We start from the raw sequence: 23,110 nt of genomic DNA on the forward strand, positions 1-23,110 counted from the left end.
GTAGACATAGTGTGCATGAAATATAAGAATAAGATCAAAACACCTACCAAGCCATATCAGGTGTTGCTAAACACACAAGCATTGCCAAGATAAACAAGGACCAATTTGAAATTTTACTGGAAAAGAGTTCTGAAGAAGGGTCATTGGACCCAAAATGTTAAGTCTGCTTTCTCTCTACAGATGTTGCCAGACCTGCAAGTATTTTTCCCAGCAATTTGTTTTAGTTTCTGATTTCCAACTTCTGTAGTTTTTCTCTCTCTCTGCTTTAACAGGTATTAGAGAGAGGGAAAGTTTCTGTAATACTGATTGGAGTCAAGTTTGAAATTGGGCTTTCAGTGTGAATGTATTTGAAATTACTAATATATATCAATGTTACACTTAAAAAGATACAGCACTACTAAAACAAAGGGTCAAAAATCACTTATTCAAAAATAAATGAAAGCACATGAGCTGAGAACTTGGTGAAAGTTTTTTTTATTTTCCCAAGATAAATTTATGACTTTGTGAAATTCTGTAAGTCATAGACCCTACTAAATACAGTTAAAAAGTTCAATAGTCACATTTGCATTTAGAATTGTAAAAATTATGTTGGACTCTATTTCAATATTAGCCTCTGCATTGATAGTAAAAATTACCTGCTAGGAGATCAAAAAACCGGAAATGGAACAGCTCATAAAGAGCACTAATAGCAACATAAATTTGACATAAACTGAGGCACAAAAATGCTTGAATTGCTGAACATTAAAATACAATAGATCCATATCTAAACTCACCTTTGGCAAATCAGTTGGTTATTGTTTTAAGGCTAAACTGCAGAAACATGTAAAATTTAAACACTTCTGCATATGAAAATTTAGTGCGTTGCTATGTACATTCACATGTACACAACAAAGGAAACACATACTTCAACCTTCAACTCAGACATCAGTACCCATTATGCATGTAAATATATGCAATAAACAGATGTAATTGCTCCTTAAAGCCTGTGGTACTACAGCTCCTGAAGCCACATTGTTTTCAGAGACTTAAGCACCAAATATAGAGTAACCTCAATTCTCCAAAGAATACAAGCAGGAGGTATTTCATTCAGTTAATTGAATGCCGGACAATTGATGCCAGATAACATAGTTAGCAACACATCGGGACCTTATGATCTTGTTCGGATAATCTGAAATTCGGTTAATCAAATGCCTGATAATTGAGGTTCCTCTATAGTTATGCTTTCCAAGAAAAATGAGTTTCATATGGAATGTTACATTTTCTGTAATATGCTTTCTTGGAAATTCAACATTCCATATAAAACTCATTTTCAAAATTCACATCAGAGTCACGAGGATATATTCATCTATCAAAATATATCTATCAAAATTTTCCATTCTGCTGTACATGGAAGTTTTAGAACCACTAGGCCCCAACACGCCAGATATTTAAATGTGTGATGTACCAAATATTTTACAACAAAGTGCAACATACCAATTCTATACATTGTGAATCTTTTATTGCATTATGTAAAAATATCCTACTTTTAAGAAAATGTTGTTAGGTATGATGAAGATTTTATAAACGCACGGCAAAATGTTTTACTAGCTTAAGAATAATAATAGCAATGGTTCATTAGGAACAGTTTCCCACCAAACTGCATGTTTTAAGTTCAAAGATAGAAATTCAGTAAAACCCTTTGCTATTAATCTTGAAAACCAACAATAAAGCACTGACTATCCACATTCTCAGACTTATGACTGATGGAGAGAAGTTACTGTATTCCCTCTCTCTCCAACAGCAGGATCAATACAACTGCACAATATTCGTGCGCATGGAAGATTTCTTCAGCTATTAGTTTTCATCTTCCAGTCACTGTGTGTCAGGCTTCAAATTACCTCATAAAGTTTATTTAGTATTCCATGAATACATAACCAGTTGGCACAACGGTTTTTCATCATGTGTTTGAGATGGGAGTTCAAAAATCGATTACACTACCGCTACTTTTCACAAACGTTGCTCAATAGGTTGTAGAGTTTGCCATTCATGCATCATGATTTATGACTGGACTGCAAACAGGCACTGATATCTATCAGGGTTTGTCCAGGTTGTACTGTTTGCAGTTAAGAGTCCTCACAATAAAGCCAAGGAACATTTCAGTTCAAAACAGATGGTCATTTGACTTCTTCCAACTTGCTGATAGGACCAAGGCCTTACTTCTTCCCACAGGTTCTTGTTGTTACTGGTCTTTGGTTTTTGATGGTTGTCTGTAACCATTTCATGGCTTACCTTTACAAAAGAGAAAACATTACTGAAATTAAAACTGTGCAAAATATGGAAAACTGAATCAAAGCCAAACATAAATCTGGCATAATAATTCTGACTGTCATTGGCTATTCAGTCGCATCAATAAAAACATTATGACATGCAAGGCTGCTGGCTATCTTTTCTTCCAAGATTAAGATGAACATTTAATCCGATCTTCAGCTCAATCTCTTGATATAAAGTGGGTTTATATAGGTAAAAGGAATCTCTTCTTTGAGTTTGCCTTTCCCCATTCATTTTTTGATCTGTTAAAATGTAAAATTTTTATTGAGAGAGAAATGGCAGGTGCATTTTAACAGATTAAAAAAAGACTGGAGGGAGAAACAAAATTCATGAAGAGGACATCTATTATAATTAAATGCAAACACAGAGTCAAAATATTTAGTTTTTTGGAGCTGCTGCATCATTCCCTTTATTAGAATATGGTCTATAAGTGAATGATAAAGAATGTACTGTTTTCAGTAAACATTGTAACTTTCTACACACATGCACTGAAATAACGTCCTGAGGTTACAAGGATAACTAATATCATGGTATTGTCCAGTCAGCCTTGAGGATATAACAGCAATCAGAAAGTTCCTTTTGCAAGTGATCTGAAACTGTAGTTCAGAAGGCCAGAAAATTATTGTTAATTATTTTATAGCTCACTTATGCTGGTCGCTGGAACTTTAGTAGCCTGGGCTGTTCCACACACAACGCATTGCTGCTTTACTACCTTCACCACCCAATCATAATGTAGAAGTTTGAATATTTGCATTCATTCTGATTATTGCAAACTTTTCAGTGAATGCTGATAATTGTTTTAATTTGGAGTTTCACAGAATTATAATGACTTTACATAAAGAGACATGAAAAAATAATGGAAGTGCCATTACAAAGTGATATAAGGTTTAATCTTAGCTACACCTTTCACAATATTTATCTTGATTCAAAGAGTGTTTCTTCCACTATCTATTTTCTTACTCCATTCTCACGTAGTTAATGCCCCTTTTGGCCATTCTTTGTACAGCTTGATGTTCTTCCTGCCCCTGCTAACTACTTCTCTTAACTGTTTCTGTATCTTAGTATATTTTCACATATATTTCCTCAATATGCATAGTGAGCCATGAAGAAACAATGGAGGATATCCAGGTGATATTAACCAGTTAAGGGGTTTAACTGCCAAAACATTAAAGACCTCAATTTCAACAAGACAATCTCTTTGTAATGAAAGGGCAGAAATTCAATTTGAACAGCAGCAAACAAATGCATAGGGATGTAAACAAGACACAGAATATTATATTTTTTTCCAGGCATATTCAGACTTGTCCATAAGACCATAAAATATTGGTGGCTGTGGAGCTGCATGCTGTTAAGCCTAACATCCTCAGTAGGTTTTTTTTGTGAAGCTAATACTTTGGATGAAACGTACTATCTATTTTACATACTTCTGTGTGCATGTGTTCTTACATGTAAACAGCTTTATAAAACTTGTGAAAGGTACAAAAAGGAATAAATGTGAGAAAACAACTTATCTAGGAAAGCAGGGTTTAAGTATTTAACTTTTAAACAGTATGCATGCAATCTGGTATGCTATTGCCTTGAGGAATAAAGTAAGAAAATCTGCTTTTTTTAGGATTCAATTTGTTCTGCAATATTAACGGAGTGGAAAAGAGAGTTTGAATGAGGCTTTTAATAGACGTTATTCAGATTGACCAATTATATAGAGCTTTAAAGACACTGATACAGAAAGAATGAGATAAATTTGCATCTAGTAAATTGGTTTCTGACAGGGCTACAACAACCTTTCAAGTTGGTAATGCATGGAAATTAGAAAAATTTAGAAGCAGACAATGCGATCGAAAACAAAATTTTGCATTTGTTTTGGAAATTATTCTCATACTCTATCTTGTAATTACTACATGTGCTTTACACATCCTCTTTGAGACTGATCACAAACAAGCGAAGATATTATAATTCACATGTTGAAATTATTAAATATTGTCAGTGTTATGTAATAAGCTATCATTTTCACAAATATAAAAATATCACTTATATGACATTGGGGTTAAAACCATGGTTTCCATTCCCAAAAACTACTCACTAAAGTCCACACAATTCTATGTGTGGCATGTGAAACTGGTAGGTATGCATATGGCATTTCACAAATACTGAGCAAAGTGACTGGATGCTATGGAATATGGAAGAAATGAACACAAGGAAATATTTAGATTTTATTCCATGTTTTTGGAATATTGTTAACGATTACTATACATTTGTGCTGTGATGCTGTGATGCAGTTTGCTTTCAATCATTTGAAGATTACTGAATCAGAAATTATGAAAGCTTGTGATTTTCTACAATTTTAACTGATAACAAGCAGTCAATGATCGTTCACCAACCTTTCCAAAGAAAAATTGCCTATTGTAATAGATGTGAAAGTCATTTTTTTTTGCAATTGATGGTGGTTAAACAATTCAATAGTGATAGAAAGGCTTTGACTTTGGATCAAGTTTGAGTTAAAAAATTAACACTGTTTCCACTCGATATCCATTTTTGTTTGGAACTCCAATTTGTTGCATTTTTGGTGATAATTCATACAGAAGATTTATTTATGTTCACAATTGTAAACAAATACCCCTCAAGGTGTTTATGCAATATTTGAATGCAACCTTTATTTTCCTGTTACCTTCTACATTCTGCGCAAAATCATTGTATATTTAATTTTCTCCGTTCTTTGTGGGCTAAAGATTAATCCAAGATTTAAAAATAATAAAGAAAATGTATTATTCTATAATTTTATTAGGGTAAATTAATTTTAAATCTGAAAAAGGATAGTAAACCTACATCATTACTAAACTTTTAAAATATACAAAAAAGGGAGTGTGATTTGCTAATTATTTCCATCTGGCCTGGAGAAGTTAGAAGGAACCTGAACAAACTTCCAGCAATTAGGGTGGTGGTGGTGGTTGGAAGTAAGAGAGTTTAAATGATGGAGGATGGGAACGTGAGCAGTGAGACCCAAAAAGAGAGAAACAAAGTAAGAAAAAAAAAGTGGAAGGTACAGGAAACGAGGGATAGTAGCAAATATGGCTGTAGTACAAAGGAAAATGTGTACAAATGTTTAAAAAAGAGAAATCTAAAGATACTCCATCTGGTATGCATGGAAGATTTGCAACAAGGTGACAAATTAACAGTGCAGATAGTTGTAGATAGTATGACATGACTATATACATATGGCTGCAAGGTGACCAGAGTTGGGAAATTGAAAATCCAAGAATACTTAATATTTAAGAAGAACAGACAAAAAGGAAAGGGAGATGGAGTACCAGTGGTTTTATATATAGGATGAAGTCAGTGCAATAAGTGAGAAAGGAATCCAGATGTAGAATCAGTCTGGGTGAAGCTAAGAAGTAACAAGCAGCAGAAAACAATTGTAGATGTTATCTATCGGCTTCTGAACAGTAATGGTATGGTAGAGGATGGCAATAAGCAGAAAATTAGAGATGCATATATCAAGGGCAGGATGGGTGACTTTATCTACTCATATACTGAGCAAATCATGTGTGCAATAATATGGTGGTGGAAGTATTACTGGAGTATATACAGGATTTGTTTTTAGGCTGTTACGGAATCAACTAGAGTATAGGCTTTCCTTGAATTAGTATTTTGCAATGAGAAGGGGCTTATTAATAATTTTGATGTGAGATATCCTTTAAAAAAGAGTGACTGTGAAATAATGGAATGCTTCATGTGGATAGAAGTAGTCCAATCTGAATCAAGGAGGCTACAAAGGAATGAGCTGTAAGTTGACTGCGATAGAATAGGTAACTTCATTTAAAGGCATGATGATAACAGGCAATGGCTAATATTTAAGGGACAAATGCATGCATTGCAAGTTATATATTCCTCACTGGTGCAAAAATCCAGCAGGAAAAGTAGTCCAAATATGGCTAACAAAATAAAATAAGTGTAGCACTAAATACAAAGATACACCAGATAAAGTTGGAAGACAAAGTAGGAAGCCTGAGGATTTGGAAACTTCAGAATTCAGTAAAGGAAGACCAAAAGAGGAGAGATGAAATATGGAGGATGAGAGCAAAACTGCAGGAAAGTAAGAGATTACCGTGAAAGCTTCTTTAAGTATGCAAAAGAAAAAGATTAGTGAAGACAAATGTAGGACCTTCACAATCTGAAATTGGAAAATAGATTATGGAGAATAAGGAAATGGACAGTACTATTAAACAATGATGTAGGCCTGTCTTCACAGAAGATGACACAAATTATTTTCCAGAAATGTTAGGGAAACAAGGGTTGATTGGGAATGAGGAATTGTAGGAAATGAGTATTAGTAAAAATAGTGGATAAATTAATGGGACTGAAAGCTGATAATTGCCCAGTGCCTTGTAATCCATATTCCTGGTACTAAAGGACGTGGTCATGCTGGATGTGGTTGACATTTTCCAAAGTTATTTTGATTCTGGACCAATCCTAGCAGATTGCAGAGTGGCAATGTGACCCTAATATTTAAAAAAGGGAGAAAGAAAACAGGGAATTCGAGACTGGCTAGTCTAACATCAGCTGCAGTTAAAATACTAGAATCTATTGTGAAGGCTACAATAACGATACACTTAAAAATATTAATCGACTAAACATAGTAAACATGGATTTACTAACGGGAAATCATGTTTGACAAACCTATCAGAATTTTCTGAAGATGTAACTAGCAGAATAGATGAAGGAAGTAGTAGTAGTTGTGGTGTGTTTGGATCTTCAGAATGCTTTTGATAAAATCTCACACAAGAATTTTGTGTGCAATAGTAAAGCATGCGGGATTGGGGGTAATTCACAAAAGACTCTCAGACTGCACCTTCCAAACCCACAACCATTTCCATTTCAAAGGATGAGAGCAGCACCACCACCTGCAAATTCCCCTCCAAGCCATTCACCAACCTGACTTGGAAATGTCAAGTAGAAGACACTTAAGCTTGAACACATGTATGAACAAGTTCAAGAACAGCTTCTTCCCTGTTGTTATTACACTGCTGAATGGACCTCTCTAATTTCATATCTAATGTTGATCTTGCTTTTGTGCACCTCTTGTGCAGCCATAATCCGGTATGCTTCCCTCCATCTAAACACCATATGACCAATATGTCCTTGTACATTATGATCTGCTGTGCTGCTCGCAAATCAAAGTTTTTCACTGTACTCAAGTACATGTGACAACAATAAATCAAATCAATTGTATTACTGTTCCATTACTATTACTGGGTCAAAATCCTGGAATTCCCTCCTTAACAGTATAATGGGTCAACCCACAGCAGGTAGACTGCAGCGATTCAGGAAGGCAGTTCACCACCACCTTCTCAAGGGCAACCAGGAACGGGCAATAAATGCTGGTCAGTCAATGACATTCATATCTCACAAATGAATAAGAGAAATGCATGGATAAAGAATTGGTCAGCAGATAGGAAACAAAGCAGGACGAGGTGATTTTTTTTGGAGTGGAGCAGTGACTAATTACCACAGGGATCAGTCTTTGGGCTCCAGCTACTTGCAATTTAATTTTCACTCTTTGGTTGAGGGAATTAAATGCGATATTTTCTGGTTTGCTAATGACACAAAACAAATTGGAATTGAGAGTGCTGAGGAGGAAGTAAAGACGCTTCATGGCAATTTAGACAAGTTGAGTGAGAGGGAATGCACTATAACATGGATAAGTCAAATTTAATAGGAAAAGCAGAATGGCAGATTATTTCAATGGTAGTAGATTGGGAAATGTTAATGTATAACGGCCCAAGGTGTTCTAGTTTGCTATTCACTGAAGGCAAGTTAGGAATGCAAATGATTCTGAAGAAGTGTAATATTGGATTCAAAACATTAACTGTTTTTTTCTCTCTCTCTCTACAGAAACTGCCAGACTGCTGAGTTTCTTCAGCAGATTCTGCCTTTTTTTATTTTGGAACTCCACATCTGCAGTGCTTTCATTTAAAATGGTGCAATGGCCTACACTGCAATAGGATTTGGGCATATGAACAAGGATGTCTTGCTGCAACTGAACAGAGACCTTAGTGAGCCAATGTCTGGAGTACTATGTGCAGTTTTGATCCCTTTTCCTAAGAAAATATATACTTGCCATTCGGGGAGTTTAACAAAGGTTCAACAGACTGATTTCTGGGATGGAAAGTTATGAAGAGAGATTGGGTTGACTAAGTTGCATTAATTGGAGTTTAAAAGAATGAGAAGGCATCTCATTGAAATATATAAAATTCTGGCAGGATTGGACTGATGTTAATGATGATGCCGTTTCAATTGGATGGACCTAGATCAATGGGGCATATTTTCAAGATATGGGGTAGATCATTTAGCACCAAGGTGAGGAAACATCTCTCCACTGACGCTGAGTTTCTTCTGATGTGGAGGTGCCGGTGTTGGACTGGGTTGGATAAATTCAGAAGTCACACGATACAAGGTTATAGACCAACAAGGTTTTTCATTCAGAGGGTGGAGACCCCATGGAATTCTTTACCATGGCGGAGGTGAAGTCACTGAAGACATTTAAGAAAGAATTAGATAGATTTTAAGAGGATAAAGGTATTAAGGTAGGAGAAAGTGAGGACTGCAGATGCTGGAGTACCAGAGTTGAAAAATGTGGTGCTGGAAAAACACAGCAGGCCAGGTAGCATCCGTGGAGCAGGATAATCGACGTTTTGGGCACAAGTCCTTCTTCAGGAAAGGCTTATGCCCGAAACGTCGATTCTCCTGCTCCTCAGATGCTGCTTGGCCTGCTGTGTTTTTCCAGCACCACATTTTTCAACTAAAGGTATTAAGATGTATGGGGAGAGTGCAGAGGTTTGGCATTGTGATAGTGTATCAATCATGACCATACTGAATGGGAGAGAAGGCTCAAAGGGCCAAACAGCCTACATTTGCTCCTATTTTCTATGCTACTATAAACACCCTCTGGTAGTCTGTGGATCTGTTTAGTTTATTTTCAATAAAAAGGCTGAGGTAGTGGCCTTCAAGACACTGGTCACTTTACCAGTTAAGCTGCTCCAAATAAAACAAAATTGCTCATAAACAATGCCATTCAAAGAACATAACGCTTACTCTATTTTCTATAAATAATGAGAGTTTAAATTAAATTTAGCTCAGATAAGGCCACCAGGAAGCAACATCAGAAAGGATACACCAGGTTTGATGAGACTAACATTATTAGAATAAAGAATAGAAAGGTTCAGAGAGGGTGGGAGTGGGGCAGCATTGAGGTTTGAGGAGGCACATAGTGACAATAATTGAAACCTGCATCAACCAAAGAGTGGAGCAAGCAATATTCCCATTTACAAACTACTCAGGAAGACAGAAAAGGCAAAAGAGACGTAGAAATAGAAAGTGTTGGAGAAACTCAACACATCTGGCAACATTTATGGAGAGAAAAACAGAGTTAACATTTCAAATCCAGTATGACTCTACTTTGAAACTGGATGCAGAATGAAACTGGCAACATCTCTCCACTGACGCTGAGTTTCTTCTGATGTGGAGGTGCCGGTGTTGGACTGGCTTGGATAAACTCAGAAGTCACACGATACCAGGTTATAGACCAACAAGGGTTTTTTTAAAATCCCAAGCACTGCTCCTTCATCAGGTGGACTCCATCTAACGAAGGAGCAGCTCTCCGAAGGTTTGTGATTTCAAATAAACCTGTTAGACTATAACCTGGGGTCATGTGACTTCTGAGTTTCTTCTGCACTTTCTGTTTTTATCTCAGATTTCCAGCATCCACAGCATTTTACTTATATTTAGGGAACAACAGGGGTTTGATGAATGATACCAGAATGGATGTTGAACCTGAGGATTCAAGATCAGTAGCTATTTAGTTAAAATTGGAGAAGCTATCATGTTACTGACCATAAACTACAGGCAAAATATTGGGAAGGAGATAGAAAAGATTTATAAGAATGGAAATCAGGGCCTGAATCTTCCCAGCTCCTGAACAATCTGGGTAATGACAAGCCAGTTGTGAATATAAGGCGAGATTGGAAAAATGAGACTCTTAACATTGAAAAGAAAGGTCCAATTTTCCACACTGAAGGTTTAGATAGTGAGATGATAATCTTGCTCATCAGGGGTTTATTTCCATGTATTAACTTATCTACTTCCTAATCTTGCCTCAATTGTATACTATGTGCTATCTCCCCTGGCAGTGCAGAGAAATGAGATGGCAACAACTTCCAACATGGAAGTCTGAGTGTTTACTTGGTGGCTACACCTCACTGCCATTTTCTCTGGGAATCCATCATGGTCAGCACTTCCCTCAGGGCACACTTGATGGGCTGCGATCACATGCATAAGCCTCAGCACATAATTAAGGCACATTTGAGACTCACTTTTAACACATTTCTCCTCTTCAATACTGTACTTTGAAGCTCACTGATACCCTACAATGCAAAGGTGCTGCCAGTTCACATTGCACACAGGGAAAGGCATCTCATTCATTCAAACAGTACATCTCAGGCCTTGTAGCTAGTTTTCTTAGCGCTCACTCCTTTTTTATTTATTTTGCTGCTCACAGAATAGCTGTCTTGCCTTTTATTGCAAACCTGTCACGTTTGGAAGCAAAAGATAATCAAGAGGGACTATGATCAGTTAGGGGCTGTTCTTTGGCAGTCAAGAAAGAGTTATGAGATGCCATGAGTGAATAGGAAACTCAGATGACAGGAAGTAGTAGCATGAGTGGACAGGGTTGGTAAGAGCCATTGAGAGAAGGTGGTGCATGCGATATTGAGAATGGGAGTTCATGAGACTTTGTAGGATATGGGAATGATGGCACAGTTAGAGTGAAAGGTACCACAGAGAAGATGGGGTAGCACTTAGTCTTGCAGAATGCAGAAGGTCATTAACCTTCTTGTAGCATTGGTGTTTCTCCCTGGACCATTGACACTGCACTGATCCAGGTGGTTATATCAAAGCAGGTTAGCAGCATTTGACAGATCACAGGTGAGGTTTAAATATGGAACTACAGCATGAATTCCACAGGTCCTGGCACTGATGAACATTTTATTGCTATTGAGAGCAATATAGCACAAGAATGGTGCCATGGAGGTATAGTTCACACTTAGAGATGAGCAGCAGAAAATTGTGAGAGAGAGAGAAACTTGTTGGAGCTCAGAGAAAAACCATCCACGAAACACCCAGAAATTGAGGCTTAGCTGATTTCTGGTAAAATCCCACTCTGGATCGAAAAACTTCAGTTACCTTAAAAGATTACCAAAACTAGGGTTGTTCTCCTTATAGCAGAGAAAGTTAAAGAAGGTGAAGTGGTGGTATTCAATTCTCGAGTGAATTTGATAGAGTAAATAAGGAGAAACTATTTCTAATAACAGAACCAGGGGATATATGCAAAATAATTGGCAAAAGAATCAGAAGATAGATTAAGTGTTCTCTTAAGCACATCAAGTTGTAATGATCTGGAATGTACCATCTGAAAGGCTGGCAGAAGCAGAAACAATAAGATAATTGGTTAAACATTTGGAAGGTTGGGGAACTTTGGGGAAGGTTCAGAAAAATGGTACTAACTAGATGGTCATTTAAAAGAGCTGCCACAGGCACAAAGGGCTGACTGGCTTCCTTCTGTGTGTATCATTCTATTATTCCTCTAGAGCACAGAAGACAAAGTAACTAGCTTACTTTTGGAATCATAGCAGAAACCAAATGCAAACAAATGGAATTTATTAATTTTAAAGAAGACAATGAAATTTACGGCTAGTGAATCAACATTTGAAAGAAAGTACAGATTAATGTTTCAGGTAGATACCTCAGATTCAGTTTAGGCATCCACCTGGCACATTAATTTGAAATTCTTTACGCTGACATATCAGCTATACATTACCAATATTTTTGCTTTCACATGATTTTCAGAATTTGCAATTTTTTTCAACCTCTGTTTATTTGAGACTATGTGCCTGGTTCAGCTAATAACCCCTGTGGCTGTATTTACCTTTGGGATTCAGCATCAGGGATTGTTTCCTTCTCCAGTAGCCAGCAGGGGATCAGAAATGCATCATATCTGACAGCTTTCCCTTTGTTCATGATAACACAAACTGATTGCCTAGAATTTGGCCCTAGTTTACTTATGGAGACTTGGATATAACTATATTACACATAACTTGGAACCAGTACACCTGGCCCAAATAATGTTGTTTTACGAATGGGGAAATAGTAACATTGGTTTCTAGATTGGTTATTTGCACAGTTGATTAAATTATTACCAAAGCACTAGAAATTGGATTCATATAAAAGGCAAATCACAAAGTTTTATTTTAAATTCTGCTGGGATATAAACTCCTTGCATGTGTTGTTAAAGAAACAATGGGAGACATGCTGCATATATAAAAGATACACTACTCAGGACAGCAAACAGACTGCTTGTTTGGCACAACTAGTTTTCAATGCCAGTTAACTGATTGTGCTTGAAGCACCATTATATCAAAACCTATACGTGAATATTTTGGCAAAAATGAATTTTCTTACTGTATTTTTTATTTTCCCTGATACAATAGAGCGCAGCGATTTAAATTCATTGGATTTTCCAATCAGCCTAGCTCGCTCCACCAGAAACAATAAAACAGTCTTCGCTGTTCTTCTCCTGACTAGCCATGCAGCAAAGCAGCTACCAGCAACACGCATCAATGGGCCTCTTGGAGACTGATGCTATTCCAGCAGTGTATGTACGCTCACTGCCTACAAAATGATTAATAAATCTGTAGGCGAGAGACAGAAAGCAAATATATTTGCCTCTGTATTGCTAACTCATCCTATGTTTTATTGACAAAAAGTAAAGGCAACCATCAACCTGAAATATGTTGACTATAATTTCAGATTTTTATAGGCACACTGTTTCTGTGCTTCAAACTCCATTAATAATAAGTGCAGTGTAAAAGCAAGATAAATCCATTTGAAAACTATCTTCTGTATTGCACCATTAAACCCCACCTTTACCTTAATTTTTAAACAAAGACAAAAGTAGATGCACAATGTTACACACAGATCTTTTCTCTATACTACTGATGGTAAAATTACTCTATTTATAACCCTTTTTTTGTAGCTTCAATCAACAAAAATGCATTTGGAAGAAAATAACGTACACAGATAGTAGACCCTACTGTTGCCCAAAGATGATCAATATTAGAACGATCCAATAGCAACTCTTCACAGAAATAAAAAAAATTAGCTCTAAAGTCGAGCAGATACATAGACTAGACTAACTTTAAGACACAGTTAAACCTAGAATTGAGATAAACAATTGCTGAAAACAAAGATTCAAGAAAAGACACAAATACTTCACAAAGCTATCAATTGTTAGATCTTCCAGACATTTGGCAAATGCTGCTTTTTCATATACAGCACTTATGTACGTGCATGCATACATCTTCACATGCATACATATACACACAAATCCATAAGTAAACATATATGCACATTGACATATGCACACGTGAACAACTGAATATCAGATTACAAATGGTGCCAAACTGGGGACACCACAAGGATGAATGCAGGAGATAACAGAACAGATAAACAGATAATGAGAAAGTATGAGATGCAGAATATATAGAACATTTTGAGGTAACCATTTTTGGACATACGAATAAAGAATGAAAATTTATTTTAATGTTATTACTGTATAATTTTACAATCTCCCATTCAGCTGCGCAAATATAGAAATTTGATGATCAGACTAAACAATGCCTGGAAGAACAGATATCAGAATTCAAACTGGATTGAGTGCAGAAATAAAAATATGATTTTGTATCTAGACAGGTTGTGATATCAAATTCAGTAGATGCGACAAGTTATGGGCTAGCAGAAAATGACTATAGAACATTGTTATAACAATGCAACAATTCCTTAATAGTGGAGGAAATCTGGACTTGTAGCCAGTTCATCACTTTTAAGGAAAGCTGCTTTTCTACACCTTACTATATGGCGATAAGCCTGGGAGAGATAGAGTGACATCCAAAAATTGCATTGTAAGTGAGTGTTTTTACAGGAACTTTAAGATTAATTTTCTACTGGATTTTACATACTGTATTTAATGTTGAATTATTTTATGCAGTTAAATTTACCGATTTGCCCTGATCTTTCATTATCCTTAGCGAGCTTTGAACTCACAGGAACTATTTAAAATTACGGCCTTCATTGATGCGTTGCTAAACAAAGTGCCTGCTAGCCTATACCTCCAATGTTCACAATAACCAGCTGGGAATTTCCTCAGTTCTTGCATAGGCAGAAAGGTGCTGTAAAATATGCTGATAAAACTTTATTGAAAAGTGAAAAATAATACATTCAATATAGGTTCGATATTTTTAAAATTACAGGGTGTGCAGTAGCAGCAAATAATTTTCCCTATTCTGTTTAATTTGTACAAAATCAAACTTATTTTACCTTGTGTACGTTAAGTCTGGCAGATGATCTTTCTGCATGTGAACTGATAGAATAACATGTTGGAGTTCTATTTAAAATCTAGTGCTTAGGTACTACAAGAAGATAATTGTTGACCCTGGGCCACAAGACTAACAAAAGAAATGCAACTCACTTGCAAAGAGCATGGTACAATTCTCACAGGAAAAAGAAGGTTTAAAACTCTGAAGTTTTAAGCAATTCATTTTACACATTAGAAATGTACAACAAGAACTTTACAACATACAATAAAGTGAGGTTGAAGGGTTAACCTAGCCACTGAAATTCTACAAGGAAGAAACAAATTTCTTCCCAAGTGCACTGAAGCCTCACTGTCATGTTGCTTGTTTTTTACACCAGTGATATAGATGAACCTCTCAGTAGTATAGCTGGCATGTGCCTGGCAAACAGTGGGAAAGTTAACATGCCAAAATTATTTTAGCACTTAGAGAACAACTAATGTTCAATTATACCAAACCTGCTACTGTTTGCAGGGCTTAAAGAATTCTCCAACAGATCTATGATGCACATAATGTTGTGCAGTGAAAGCTCCTATCAGAAAATCTGAGGCTTGCCTTAGCTATGAATCACTGTCAAAAGCAGTTGACTAAAACTCACTGATCAAACCCATCACATAGCACCAAACAGTGGCCTAGAAGTGAATATTTGCTATCTGATGCATAAGGATCACAGTGAATGTGAATGGTTTAATCTGACTTTTGTATCAGCAGAGTAAGCAGTTTGTGTAATCAACTGAGAAGTTTATTGCGACTGCAAAGTTTTATGGTTGAGAATGATTTGAAAAAAACTGACAAAACATTGTGATAGCACCATGTGCGCAAAGAAGTATACAGGAGAAACAATACATAGTTTAAGGATGAATAGAGAAATCCAAAGGTGTGCAGGTTAGATGGATTAGCCATGCTAAATTGCCCACAGTGTTCCGGGATGCACAGGTTAGGTGGGTTAGTCATGGGAAATGCAGGGTTACAGTTGGGGGATGGGTCTGGGTGGGATGCTCTTCAATGTATTGGTGTGGACCCAATAGGTCAAATTGCCTGTTTCCACACGGTAGGGATTCTATGACTATTCAAACTATACAATTAGTTTCCATGAGTTCTCAACTGATGGCAAGAAACTTTTTCTCTTTTGTTAATTGTTTTCCCTGCAATACTGATTACATTCTTTGTAGGTACATTGTTGTCAATGACAATTGTCCTCCTCTACCTTGTCAAAGTGGTTGCTCTTCAAAAGCAAGTTGGGTTCTAGACTAAGCACAGGAAGGCTATTCAACTACAGACTATATACTAGGACGGAATAGTAATTAGGAGTGGCAAGGCTTGCTGAATCTGTGAATTTCCTGGTCTACAAAGCTCAGTCCTTTAACTAACTAAATTATGTTATTTAGAACTAGGGATTACACCCTAGATAGTCTTGTTTTAAAGGCATAAAGTTAATTTTCATCAATATCAACACAAGCTCATCTAGATTTAATCCTTTTTTTAAAAACAAAAAATATGTGAAGCAAACCTCAATTTCATTTAATACAATCTATTTCAAATGCATCCCATTAAGCCTCAAATTTAGAAAATAAAGTAATGAAAAGGTTAACTGATTCTTCAATCCCGTCCTCCTTTTGTATATGCACATAGAAATGCGTAGACTTAGTATAAAAATAGGGAAAGAAAAGGTGTCATTTCTAAGATGCTTCTATGTATTTTGAGTCACTTATGAGCATTTGCATGACATATCTAGGAAATAATTGTGTTCAAAGATTGTACAATAGAAATTATATTTCTATCAAAACCATAAAATATATTGTTTTTAATGTTCAATTTCAAAAACAAAGTAACAATTGATCACAGTTGGGCTGTACTGAATAAATTTATAATCAAGATGTTGAATTTCAAGTTACAACTTGCAGAAAATTCTTAGTGAGCTCTTAGGTTTCAATAGTTAGAAGACAAACCATGACATCAAAGGAATGTCATCTTGTGCGCAATATATCAAAGACCAAAAAGAATGCTTGTTCCATGCCAAATCTTAGTCATGGCTGAACTGTCTTCTGGATCATGGAAAAAAATAAGGGTTACCATACCTGATTGTTATCCAATGAGTATCACAGGAGAGAGAGTGAGAGCGCGCAAGAACACATTCTATATGTACATGACAGAGATTACTGAACTTAGATATGATGCCCCACATTGTTATACAGGTTGGAAACACTACTTAGCTTCAAGTGAAAAGACATAGGTGAGATAGCAGTGTGCTGCTGGCACAAATATAAACATATGTTAATAAGAATCGTTGTCTTCAGCAGATGACTGCAGGAAATTAGAAGTATTAAGACATGTGAAAAAAATTGTTTTGTAAACTAGAATAATATCAGGTTTCATAACTTGTGACCTTGAACTTGCATGAGTTAAATACTTTTGATATTAGCATGGCTTTCTCTCCAGCAAATTACTACACTCATATTTTAAGCTATCCATTTGATGTCATTGCTAAATCATTCCTATTCTGGCTCCTACAAAAATGGGATCACCTCACACGTGGCTTTTATTTTTATATTTCCAGTTGCCTTGATTACCCCCATGTCCTCTATCTGAATGCAATGGCTGGGTGTAACTATGGAATAATTCTATCAGGTTGTTTAGCTTTGTTTCACAGAGTCATAGTGAATAGTTTCCCTGATATCCTGCCAAAATATTAGTAATTATAATTAGTGCAATAAAAATTGAACCAATTTTGTTTTTGTGCTCAATAAGGTGACAGATGCCAGTTCTGGGAATTGAAAGCTTTATTTTGCATACCCTACATTGGCACCAAGCAATTCCACATTATGTACAAAATGATGAGAAGCAGAATATAGTTTCCACTCCCCTTCAACAACTCACTAGAACTCCAGTTTCATAAGCCTTACTGCACCAACGTGCATTATTCTTTTAGTTACAAGCCATCCTTCCAATGTTATGTGCCTCAGATTTAAATTAAAGTTGAACTTTAGGATTTTCTGTACAGTTGTTTCCTTAAAAATTAAATTGTATTGAGACTACTCTGAGCCACACAGACATTAGATGGGAAAGACTTCTACCTCATCAATGAGAATGGATTTGAAGACAGAAGTGGAAAGTAAGTATGTAGTTCACTACATGGTCTAGTCCTTCACTGAGCTCAGTCTTGAATTATGAATTGAATATAACAGCAAGCTTCACGACAAATGAAACATTTTGTTGGCCTCAACTTACACAATTTATTGTACCTGGAATAGCAAGCTAATCAGATGAAGAAACTAACATGATTTAAAAGCTTAGATTTAGAACAAATATATTAGTTTAATGAAAAAGCCATCAGCTTTCAACTTGCATTAAATTACTAATTAAGAATTTTTAATGTGCCCTTCATTACAGGAATTGTCTGTGTTGCATTCTGTAAATTCACCAATCAGGTGTGCAAAGTACTAATGTTTGATAACTACATGATTAACTTTGTCAATGTTAATTAAAGATTTCTTTTTGGTAATTAAAGAATCACAAATGATGCTTTGATTTCCTTACCTGTTACCTGCTTTAAGTGTTCAAAACCAATCTCTGGTTGAGACAGCAACAGACATATTTGGCCTGTTGTTTCCTACTAGTACCCAGTATGTAAAGAAACCTAGTAGTTATATAACATATTCAGATTTAATTTTACCTCTGTTTAAGTGTGCTAAAAAATGGACAGACATTGTTAAACTGTCCCTAAAAATTAAAAGAGAATGCTAAACAGAATATAAAAAATGAGATAAATGGCACTGAAAATACAATATAGACAAAACTTAAAATTAAATCAAACTTTCCATTAAAGCAGTCACTGCCCTTTGAGCGTGACGCAATCTTCTATAAGCTGTTTGAGTAAACAGAAATTCTAAACAGGTAACGTCTCGTCTTCTGAGGGTTAATAGAAAATTAGTCCAAAATAAGGAGTCAAGACTACATGTTGTATCTCAAAGGAATTTTATTCACATTAGTTATTAGATAACTCGGGCTTACTTAGCACAGAATATTTAATGGTAGATAGAAATTCTTTCATGCAGCACTTGTCCACAGGCTTTGACATTTTTCTGGCTACAAAGTGACAGCTGACAAAATCATTTGGGTCCACAAACGGCCGCTAGGCCACAGGTCATTTGTCTAAGAGAGCCCAGATCCAGGATTCATTACTTGAAACACTGCAAATGACACGGCCCTTCAGGCAAGCACTGCACACGCTACATTTCTGCACTTACCGCCACCAAATAAAAGAAACATGCAATTTCCAGCAGCCTGGAGGAACACAGAAAATAAACCGCAACTACATTAATTGCAAATTGGCGAAGCTGCCAGAATTTTGTTTCGAATAAGATGAATACTGTTGCTCTGTGCATGCAAAGTGAAACTTAAAATATAGTCAATGATTCTAAAGTTTAAGTTACAATGGCATTAATATTGCATGCACATTGCAATAAATTTGATTTCATATAAGTGAGACACAGTGGCATCCACTTCTTTTATTTTTTTCAGGATATTTTACATTGCCACCCAAAAGTGCTGTAACATGTAGAAAAGCTTTCATAACACAAAACCAATGCAAACAATGCCACATTAAGCAACTCAATGCTCTAACTTTTAAATTGTTAGCAGTATTTCTATTACCAAGAGCAAACGCTCTCTTTACATGTGAAGTGGATTTTGGTATAGAAATGATGCTTTAATACACAGAAGGTTATGAAAAACTAAGTGAAGAAGGGCAAACTAATCAGTCTGTACGCCCTTTCACCCCAAGGACCACGTGTAAGGCTAATACGTTCAGGCCCAGTCGCTTTACAAGTGACCCAAGGTTCCATGCTGACAAAAGGCCTATCTTCCATGAGCCTAAATGATTTAAGTTCTAATCAAACATCATTTATACTACATCTCATAGCTGTCTCTCGAGATCTACTCCCACGTGAGCTGTTGCCATGACAACTGGTGTCTCATTTCAAATGTGTCAGGTTATATTATTGTCTTCATGGTTCTCTGATAACCTGCATCTCTCCAACATGCTTTTTTCATTCCCAGGAGAAACACACAACTACCCCCGAGTCTGCTTGTGTGTTTTTGTGTCATTTTATTTAGCTAGATATGAAAATGAGACACAGATGTTTTGTCTGCTATCTCGCTGCTGACTATTCTGGCGGTATAATCGGTCTGCTCAGCCGCTGCTGTGTTACACACTGACCACATCTAACAGCTAACTGCAAATGCTGTTTCACATACTGGAAAATCAGCTGTCAGCAGACCTGGGTAATGTAACTGATCCAATGCCAATGACAATTCGAAAACATTCAAAACCAGTATATTAAAATAATCACTCCCTCTGACAAATACTTGCTCACAGCAAAATGCATCTTTTTTTGGTGGGATTAACACTTTGCTGACCCTGTGATGCCATGCAAAAGCTATCTTCACAGTATTATCTTGCAGACAATGTATGCCATTTTAGTGAACAACAATTTTACCTTTTGTTTCATTTTAGTTGTATTTGTGAAGTTTGTTCATTTCCATTCATTCACATGAAAAGAATTAACTTTGCAACATCTATACAGCATTGCAAACTGAAATGCAGATTTAGGTCATGAAAGATAGTTTGATAAATGCTAGATGCAAGCTTACACATGGTTATCTTAAACTTGTCCCGAACATTTGTTATACTTGCAGTAGTGTACTGTTCTGGTTGCCAAATTTTTATTAAAAATTAATCAGAGAAGGTGAGAGTGTGATTTGCAAGGACTTTTAACCATGAAGAGAGATTGGACAAACCTGATTTGTTTTCACTTGAATATTGAAGGATGAGGGACAACCTGACAGAAGTTTACACAATTATGAGTGGCATGGATCAAATTAATAGTCTTTTTCCTACGGTAGGAATGTCAATTACTAGGGGACATAGACTTAAGATAAAAGTGGATACGTTTAAAGGAGATATGAGGGGCAGGTTTTGTTTAAACATTGTGAGATAAATGCCTGGAAAATACTGACAGAGGTGGTGGTGCAGGTGGATACATTAGCAACATTTACAAGGCATCTACAGATATATAGACAGGCAGGGAACAGAGGGTTATGGACTGTGTATGGCAAAAGGTTTTTGGTTGGAAAGGCATTGTGTCGGCACAGTCTTGGTGGGCTGAAGGTGTTCTTGTGTTGAACCATTCTTTGTTCTGGTTCGTTGATATTACAAAATTAGATTATATGCATCAGGAATAGATATGGAGACCAGACATTTTTATATTGAGAAAATGAAAGCGTTGGGATGATTTAGAAAGACTATAAGCAGAAGAAAGGAAGTGAGGATTATGCTGAGATGGTTGAGGAAAAATAGGGAAGGCTTGATTGGAAAATAAACACTGGCAAGGACTAGCTGGACTCAACAGTTGTTTCAATGCTGCATATTTTATGTAATTTAAATACACAATTGTTGAGAAAGTGAAACATTCATCGATATTTTCAGGAAACATATTTTCAATATTTTGTCAGCTATTCAAAGAGTTAACATCAAGCTTTACACTGCTTGTTTATATTAGCCTATCACAACATGCAAGTGGAAATGCTGGCATCAGAAGGCCTTTTCAGTTTGCAAAAGTTACTTTCAAATATAATATTTAGAAGGCTGTTCACAAATTAAAGAAAACAGATGTTAACATTGCTTTATCATTCTGCTAATTTTCAAAATTAAGACAGTAACTTTGACTTGCTCCAAATATCAAATATGACAAACACAAAGTCATAGAGATGTACAGTGTGGAAACAGACCCTTCAGTCCAATTCGTCCATACCGACCAGATATCCAAACTTCATCTAGTCCCATTTGCCAGTACTTGGCCTATATCCCCCTAAGTTCTTCCTATACATATGCCGATCCAGATGCCATTTAAATGTTGTAATTGTACCAGCCTCCACCATCCTGGCAGCTCATTCCATACATGCATTACACTCTGTGAAAAAGTTGCTCCTTAGGTCCCTTTTATACTATCCCCTCTCACCCTAAACTTATGACCTCTATTTCTGGACTCACCCACCTCTTGTCTATTTATCGTATCCATGCCCCTTATGATTTTATAAACCTTTATAAGGTCACCCCTCAGCCTCCGATTTTAGAGGGAAAACATCCCCAGCCTATTTAGCCTCACCCTATAGCTCAAATCCCTCAACTCCAATCCTTGCAAATCTTTCTGAATCCTTTCAAGTTTCGCAACATCTTTCTGATAGGAAGGAGACCAGAATTGCATGCAATATTCCAAAAGTGGCCTAACACATGTCCTGTACAGCCGCAACACAACCTCCCAACTCCTTTATTCAATACTCTGACCAAAAAAGAAAGCATTCCAAATGCCTTCTTCACTATCCTTTCTACCTGTGACTCCACTTTCAAGGAGCTATGAATCTGCACTCCAAGGTCTCTTTGTTCAGCAACACTCCCTAGGGCCTTATCATTAAGTGTATAAGTCCTGCTCTGATTTGCTTTTCCAAAATGCAGCACTTCACATTATCTAAATTAAACTCTATCTGCCACCCCTCAGCCCACTGGCCCATTGGATTAAGATCTCATTGTAATCTGAGGTAACCTTCTTTGCTGTCCACTACACCTCCAATTTTGGTGTCAACTGCAAATTTACTAACTATACCTCCTATGTTCACATCTAAATCATATATAAATGATGAAAAGTAGTGGACTCAGCACCGATCCTCACGTCACACTGCTGGTCACAGGCCTCCAGTCTGAAAAGCAACCCTCCATCACCACCTTCTGCCTTCTATCTGCAAGCCAGTTCTGTATCCAAATGGCGAGTTCTCTCTATATTCCACGAGATCTAATCTTGCTAACCAGTCTACCATGAGGAAGCTTGTCAAACGCCTTACTGAAGTCCATATAGATCATGTCCACTGCTCTGCCCTCATCAATCCTCTTCGTTACTTCTTCAAAACACTCAATCAAACTTGAGACATTAATTTCCATGCACAAAAGCCATAATCAGTCCTTGCCTTCCCAGATACATGTAAATCCTGTCCCTCAGGATTCCGTCCAACAATTTGCCCACCACTGATGTCAGGTTTATAGTTCCCTGGCCTTTCCTTACGCCCTTCCTCAAATAGTGGCACCACGTTAACCAACCTCCAGTCTTCTGGCACCTTACCTGTGTCTATCGATGATACAAATATCTCAGCAAGGGGCTCAGTAATCACTTCCCACAGAGTTCTAGGGTACACCTGATTAGGTCCTGGGAACTTATCCACTTTTATGCATTTCAAGACATCCAGCCCCAACTCCTCTGTGATATGGACATTTTTCAAGATGTCACCATCTATTT

The 23,110-nt window shown here is 36.6% G+C and overlaps 1 protein-coding gene across 2 annotated transcripts in view; it reads right to left on the minus strand.

Moving 5' to 3' along the window:
• Positions 1-464: 464 nt before the first annotated feature.
• Positions 465-23,110, minus strand: part of rbm19 (RNA binding motif protein 19) — a 243,640-nt gene continuing 220,994 nt past the window's right edge. For both annotated transcript variants that reach the window (XM_043715848.1, XM_043715850.1), the window contains one exon: positions 465-2,268. The gene's annotated coding sequence lies outside the window, so the exon portion shown is untranslated. The remainder of the gene's footprint in view (positions 2,269-23,110) is intronic.

Source organism: Chiloscyllium plagiosum, chromosome 25 (genome assembly GCF_004010195.1).
Source record: "Chiloscyllium plagiosum isolate BGI_BamShark_2017 chromosome 25, ASM401019v2, whole genome shotgun sequence".
NCBI classification, from domain to species: Eukaryota; Metazoa; Chordata; class Chondrichthyes; order Orectolobiformes; family Hemiscylliidae; genus Chiloscyllium; species Chiloscyllium plagiosum.